This window comes from Rhinatrema bivittatum, unplaced genomic scaffold (assembly GCF_901001135.1).
Source record: "Rhinatrema bivittatum unplaced genomic scaffold, aRhiBiv1.1, whole genome shotgun sequence".
Lineage (NCBI taxonomy): Eukaryota > Metazoa > Chordata > Amphibia > Gymnophiona > Rhinatrematidae > Rhinatrema > Rhinatrema bivittatum.
In genome coordinates this window covers 49,456-55,455 of record NW_021820806.1, presented here as the reverse complement: position 1 = coordinate 55,455, position 6,000 = coordinate 49,456, and positions in this window count along the sequence as shown.

Below are 6,000 nucleotides of genomic sequence, written 5' to 3'. Positions count from 1 at the left end.
CTTCAGGATGGATGCGTACCAGATTGTAAGCACACCTGAGATCCAACTTGGTGAAGATCATGCCCCTTAAAGTCGGTCAAACAGTTCGCTGATAAGGGGCAAGGAATATCGATCTTTGCGGGTTATGGTGTTGAGCCCCCTGTAATTGATACAAGGATGTAAACTGCCGTCCTTTTTCTTGATGAAGAAAAAGTCCGCTCCGGCAGGCGAATCAGAGGGACGAATGAACCCTTTCTCTAGGTTCTCCTTGATATACTCAGACATGGCTAGGGTTTCTGGGTGAGACAATGGATATGTTCTGCCCTTGGGAGGCGTGGTGCCAGGCAGAAGCTCTATGGGACAATTGAACTTGCGTAACAGAGGCAAGGTATCTACCTTCTGCTTCGAGACGACGTCTTCGAAGTCCACATACTGAGTAGGCAACCCAGCTAGCATGGTAGACTTTAGAATGGAGACTGCAGGAGATACTTGATGTAGACATGTCTTCTGGCATTTGGAGCCCCACTGCACCAAGTGCAGGGAATGCCAATCGAACTGGGGTTCCTGGGCCTGGAGCCAGGGCAGCCCCAGGATGACTGGATGAGTAGAACATTTTAATACATAGGACATCTCCTCCTCCTGGAGAGTGCCCATGGTAAGACGGTCCACCACTGTTCGATGGGTGATGAGTCCTGGAAGATGTTCTCCTTAAATGGAGGCAATACGGAGACACACATCCAGTGGCTGAAGAGAAATGTTCAAGAGTTTGACAATGTCCTCCATGATGAAGCTGACACTTGCTCCTGTATCGACAAGTGCATTGATGGCGAAGGAGTGGGCCTCGATGCCCAGAGAGACAGGAAGCAGGAGTTGGGGGCTGGTGACAGTAGTGCCTAAGCTTGGGACCCCCGCTGGGCTCAGGCATTGCAGTTTCGGACGCGCCGGACAAGACTGCCAAAGATGTCCGGGAGTGCCACAGTAAAGGTAAAGACTCTTCTTCCTCCGACAGAGATGTTCAGTCGGAGATAATCACCCATGGTTCACCTCCATAGGTTCTACCACGGAAGAGGGCGGTGGTGCTGGAGTCTTGACTGGAGGACTCAGGGCACGCGTGGGATGCAGTGTAGAACAGGAAACCTTTACTTCTAGGCGCCTCTGCCGGAGACAATGGTCGATCTTCCCAGTGAGGGAAATCAAGTCCTCTAGAGATGTGGGAGTCTCACGGTCATAGAGTTCATCTTTGAGAGTGCTGGAAAGTCCATCTAGGAAGATGACTTGCAATCTTCTTGCCACCCGAGCTCAGTAGCCAGGGTCCTGAACTCCACTGTATACTCAGAGAGGGTCCTTGACCCTTGACAGAGATGGAGCAGATCAGGCTGGCTACAGCTTGACAGCCTGGGTCTCCAAAGGTCTGCTTGAAGAGAGCAACAAACTCAGATAACTTGGAAAGTATGGGATCATCGCATTCCCATAAGGGAGAGGCCCATGCCAGAGTCTTCCAGACGGAAAAAGATGAAGGTCACCTTAGTGGTTTCCTTCAGGAACAAAGAGAGTTGCAGTGCAAATTGCAAGAAGCACTGATTGAGGAAGCCACAACAGGAGCGTGGATCCCCATTGTATCGAGGAGGTACAGGAAGCGCCAGTGATGCTTTGGGAAGCATAGAGGCCGATAGGTCCACGGGATTGGCCAGATCTGTATCTCGCAGCTGGGAACAAAGATCTTCCACCGAAGAGGCTAGCATTTCCAAAGCTTGGTGATGTTCTTTGACTGTGGCAGCCAAACCCAGTAGGGCCCTGGAGGCGGGAGACTCTGCCGAGTCCATGGCCTTGGCAACCTGTTGTGCTCGGGGGTGGACCCTTGTCCTGAGGCAGTGGAGAACTGCTCCCTGGTAGGGACCTAGAAGCACCTGCCCCCAGGGGGCGAAGCACTGGAGGAGACAGAGGCTAGGATGAGCTTCACCACTGGAAGCCTGCGGTCCCCCCGGGTGGAGCCCATAGGGACCCAGGCCGCTTGGACTTAGGTGGGCCTCGCAGGGTCTCCTGGAGAAGTTGTAGACAGGCATGCCCACGGACAGCAAGGGAGCGCAGTCGAACTTGGAGCTGAGTTTCTGATGGAGCAAGGAGGACCAGAACAGTGTAGGCGATGACAAGGCAAGGGACAGAGCCAGAATCAGAGACAAGGTCAAGGACAGAATCCGAGGTGGCGGGTCTCCATCAAATGACTTATGAGGAGAGGTATACCTTAGAGAGGTGCATCGGAAATATGATACAGACCTTCAGATACCTGAAAGTTTTAATGATGCACAATCAACGACAAACCTTTTCCATTGGAAAGAAATCAGAAGAACTAGGGGTCACCAAATGAAACTCCAGGGAGGACGACTCAGATATTTCTTCACAGAAAGGGTGATAGATGCCTGGAATGCCCTTCTGGAGGAAGTGGTGAAGACAAAATAGTAAAAGATTTCAAAGTGGCAAGGGATAAACACTGTTGATCCCTTAAGACTAGAGGATGCAAATGAAGAAAAGAGTGCATGGGGATAGCTTGCTGGTGTGGCAGTTGCTACCCTTAACCAATAAGCCTTTATGCTCCATCATTGCTCTCTGCTTCAACGGCAGGGGGAAAAGAGGAAAAGGGGAGTTAGATTCAGACAGCAACCAACAAGGACATTGAATCGCAGTCTGGGAAAATGACTAAGTATGGGAGTAACTTGCTGACATGGCAGTTACTACCCTTAACCAATAAGCCTTTATGCTATTGATGCAACTCTAACATTGCTCTCTGCTTCAATGGCTAGAGATAACGGGGAATTGGGCTCAAATAGCAACCAACAAGGGTCCTGACTTTGACAATCTGGGAAACTGATAATTATAAAGGTGGCTTGTATGGTCAGTAGTTACAACCATAAGTTTGCTGAGCAGACTAGATGGCTCATTTAGTCCTTTTCTGCCATCATTTATAGGTTTCTATGAAATTTAAGGATCTCAATAAACATACGGCTCGATACAGTAAGGCCGCGGTAAAAACAGTGCGGCAGTGTCAGGCGCACCCTTCCTCCCCGCACCCACAGTTCTCTTCACTAACTCCCCGATACTCTCCTCTAATCGCATGCAAATGCATGCCGCGGCTGTGAAGCGTTAGGGAAGGGTTATGCCCGCGCAACCCATTTTACTGTATAGGCGCTGTAACAGCGCCTATACAGTAACCTGGGTGCGCTGGTACCTGTCATTTCAAATGACATTTGAAATGACATTTGAAATGACAGGCACCAGGAAGTGTAAAAAGTGTAAAAAACAAAAAACCTGTGTGTTATATAAAAAAATAAAACAATTTTAAATACCTGTCGGAGGGCTGTGGGTCCAGGCGGCCGGCGGGCAGCCATCAGCGGCATCCGGTAGTCCCTTCTCCCTTCCTCCCCTGCCTGGATGAGCGCCAAAATCGCACGGGCGGGTCGGCAGCGGGGGGGGGGGGCGGCAGCAGGATCCGGGAGCGGCGGGTAGGCAGCAGCGGGGTCTGGGGGGGCAGCGGCAGCAGGATCCAGGGGCGGCAGCGAGATCCGGGGAGCGAGTAGCGGCAGCGTGTTCGATCGGGCAGGCAGGTAGGTGGCAAAATAAAGATGGCCGCCTGCACGGGAAAATCGTGCAATTGGCCGCTGAAGACGTGACATCACGACGTTTGGCGTCACGGGGTGTGACGTCACGTCTTCAGCGGCCAATTGCACGATTTTCCCATGCAGGCGGCCATCTTTATTTTGCCACCTACCTGCCTGCTCGATCGAACACGCTGCCGCTACTCGCTCCCCGGATCTCGCTGCCGCCCCTGGATCCTGCTGCCGCTGCCCCCCCGGACCCCGCTGCCCCCCCCGGACCCCGCTGCCGCTGCCCCCCCCGGACCCCGCTGCTGCCTACCCGCCGCTCCCGGATCCTGCTGCCACCCCCCCCCCCCCCCCCCGCTGCCGACCCGCCTGTGCGATTTTGGCGCTCATCCAGGCAGGGGAGGGGAGGGAGGGAGAAGGGACTACCGGATGCCGCTGATGGCTGCCCGCCGCCCACCGGCCGCCTGGACCCACAGCCCTCCGACAGGTATTTAAAATTGTTTTATTTTTTTTTATAACACACAGGTTTTTTGTTTTTAACACTTTTTACACTTACCATAGCAGGCCCGAGCCTTGCTACTTTTTCGTTTGTTTTTTTTTTGCTTCGGGAGGAGGGGACCGGACGGGGCTGCAGGAGACCGGACGGGACCAGGGCGGGTAAGCAATGTTTTTACACTACACTACACTAACTCCTACTAGGGGGAGGCGGTAAACTAGCAGGTTAAGGCCGCGGCAGAACAGCGGGTTACGGAGGAGATAATATCAGCGCCCGTTACAGTATCGCAGGGGAATAGCTAATTCCTTCATTATACAGCTTTTTCGTTCATTTACATGCTGGGTGCGGAAAGGGTTTAGGAAAGGGTTTAGGAAGCGCTAAGGACGCGTGAAACTGGAGACTGTATCGCTGGATGGCCTTACTCGTCTGTATTGTGCGCTCCCAGCACGTTACAGACCGGGAATCTTTAACTCAACGTTACTGTATCGACCTGATATATAGAGAAAAAGTGTAACACATTTGATGCAAATGTTCAAACTCCTAAAACATATTAATGCAGAAGCAGAAAATGTATTTCAATGAAAACCAATTTTTATTTAAAAAAGATCATGATACAGGGCTCCAAGGAGGAAAACTCAGGAATAACATCAGGAATTTTTTTTTTTTTTTTTACAGATAGGTATGTAGAATGCCCTTCTGAGGATGATGAAGGCTAAAATTGTAATTGACTGCAAGAAAGCATGGGAGAAGGACAAGGGATCCTGAGTTGCAAGTGAAACTACAGTGGACCTAATTGCTTATGTTTAATAAAGTGTCCTACTTGTATGGTTCAACAAGGGTTGGAGCTGCCAGCATGAATGGCAAAGTGGATAATATGAAGTGTCTGAAGCAGTAGAGGAAATGCAGACAACTATGCAGTTAGCTGTCTGGCAGAATGCAATGACAGAACTAATTAGCAGCAGGCTGTCTGGCAGGCAAGTACAGTGCCATCTATAAGTCCTAGAAGAAACATAGGCAGTCACATAGCCATGTCCGTCAATACAAATGAAGTATTTCCAATAAAATTTGGTAATATCTCTTTAAAGTCCAGATTTACCAATGCTGGTCAGTTGGCAGCCCTAAGGAAAAGGCCTGCATTGTGCTGCATTGACTTATAGAAACATAGAAACATAGAAATGACGGCAGAAGAAGACCAAATGGCCCATCTAGTCTGCCCAGCAAGCTTCACACATATTTTCTCTCATACTTATCTGTTTCTCTTAGCTCTTGGTTCTATTTCCCTTCCATCCCCACCTTTAATGTAGAGAGCAGTGATGGAGCTGCATCCAAGTGAAATATCTAGCTTGATTAGTTTGGGGTAGTAGCCGCCGCAATAAGCAAGCTGCACCCATGCTTATTTGTTTTACCCAGACTATGTTATTAGCCCTTATTGGTTGTTTTTCTTCTCCCCTGCCGTTGAAGCAGGGAGCTATGCTGGATATGCGTGACGTATAAGTCTTCTCCCATGCCGTTTGAAGCAGAGAGCCATGCTGGATGTGCATCGAAAGTGAAGTATCAGGCCCATTTGGTTTGGGGTAGTAACCGCCGTAACAAGCCAGCTACTCCCCGCTTTGTGAGTGCGAACCCTCTTTTCTTCTCCCCTGCCGTTGAATCAGAGAACTATGCTGTATATGCATTGAAAGTGAAGTATCAGGCTTATTTGATTTGGGGTAGTAACCGCCGTAACAAGCCAGCTACTCCCCTCTTTGTGAGTGTGAATCCTTTTTTCCACATTTCCTCTTGCTGTTGAAGCTTAGAGCGATGTTGGAGTCAAGCCTGTGTATGTTTATTTAATAAGGGTATTGACTCCAGGCAGTAGCCATCATTCTGGTGAGTCACCCACTCTTCATTGGCAGCTTCTTGACTTTATGGATCCACAGTGTTTATCCC